Source organism: Octopus bimaculoides, chromosome 14 (genome assembly GCF_001194135.2).
Source record: "Octopus bimaculoides isolate UCB-OBI-ISO-001 chromosome 14, ASM119413v2, whole genome shotgun sequence".
Classification (NCBI taxonomy): domain Eukaryota; kingdom Metazoa; phylum Mollusca; class Cephalopoda; order Octopoda; family Octopodidae; genus Octopus; species Octopus bimaculoides.
Window position 1 is genome coordinate 59,991,649 of NC_068994.1, and position 1,281 is coordinate 59,992,929.

The following is a 1,281-nucleotide window of genomic DNA, read 5'->3' on the forward strand; positions in this document are numbered from 1 at the left end:
ATATATATATATATATATATATATATACACTAAACCTTAAGTTCAAAATTGCCAACCTTTTCCTAGAGTGTATATATGTATGTATGTATATATACATGTGTACACGTACACACACACACACACACAGAGTCAACAGATGTGATCGAGAGCTTTTCAATACAGAAAACACTCAAATGATTTGAACTCTGAAATCTTTACCAAGGGTATGTTCATGGGGTAAAGAGTAGCTGCAAGAGGAGTCCAGGTGAGCAGATATGGAGTCCAATAATACAACTACTTCAGTTAGATATCCAAAATCCAAAATATACACATGATGTAAATAGAGAGAAAACTTTCAGACAATGAGTATTCAAGTATAAATATAGAGATATTTATATATTAACAGAACAAACTTAGAGTACAAAGACACAGAAAATTAAAGAGAAGTTCGACAGCTGTTTTGGGGAGCTCAGACTTACTTAATTATCTAGGTCACAAAAATATATGCAACTGGTAAGGGAAGCAAATTACTGATTGCATATTCTGGTGAACTACATCTGCCAACATTATGAAGCAAATCTGAGCCCCCAGAAACAGCTGTCGGACTTGTAACACCATATCTTCTCCCTTTTAATTTTCTGTGTCTTTGTACTGTGCACATTTGCCCTGTTAATATATTTATACTTGAATATTCATTAGCTGAAGTTTCAGTCTTTCCTTTATACGTGTATATATATCTTTTTGTATATCAAACCCAAGCAGCTGTGGTTGTCTATTTGTACCATTGTCTCTATACAAACGTACACACACACACACACACATATACATACGTACACACACACACACAATACACTCCTACATAGAAAGTTGTTAAGCAAGCAGATCACTATGGTTTTGCATATCTTTAGCTGCAGGGAAGCAGAGGGAAAGGAAAATGCAATGAGGAGAGGATTTGAGGCACTGAATGATTGGGAAAGGCAGAAGTGTGTGTGTGTGTGTGTGTGTGCGTTGGGGGGGGGGGAAGGCTGAGTCTAACACGTTTTTTTTTTAAATGGCAAAGACAGGCTTTACATATATATATATATATATATAGGTATGTGTGTATGTATATGCATGTACACACACACATGTATGTACTCACACAGATGTGTGTGTGTGTGTGTATCTGGTAGTGTTAATATTGGGCAATATACACAATAATGCTAAATTTCCATGTAGAAAATAGCAATATAAGAATATTTTTTCTGGGAAGGCAGAATGAGCAGAAGAAAACTATTGAAAGGAGTTGGGTGATGGGGGGGG

At 35.9% G+C, this 1,281-nt stretch overlaps 1 protein-coding gene across 16 annotated transcripts in view; it reads right to left on the reverse strand.

Annotated features, from left to right (window-relative positions):
* LOC106880490 (protein hu-li tai shao) overlaps nt 1–1,281 on the reverse strand; it is a 138,472-nt gene that overhangs the window by 20,220 nt on the left and 116,971 nt on the right. The window lies entirely within an intron of this gene.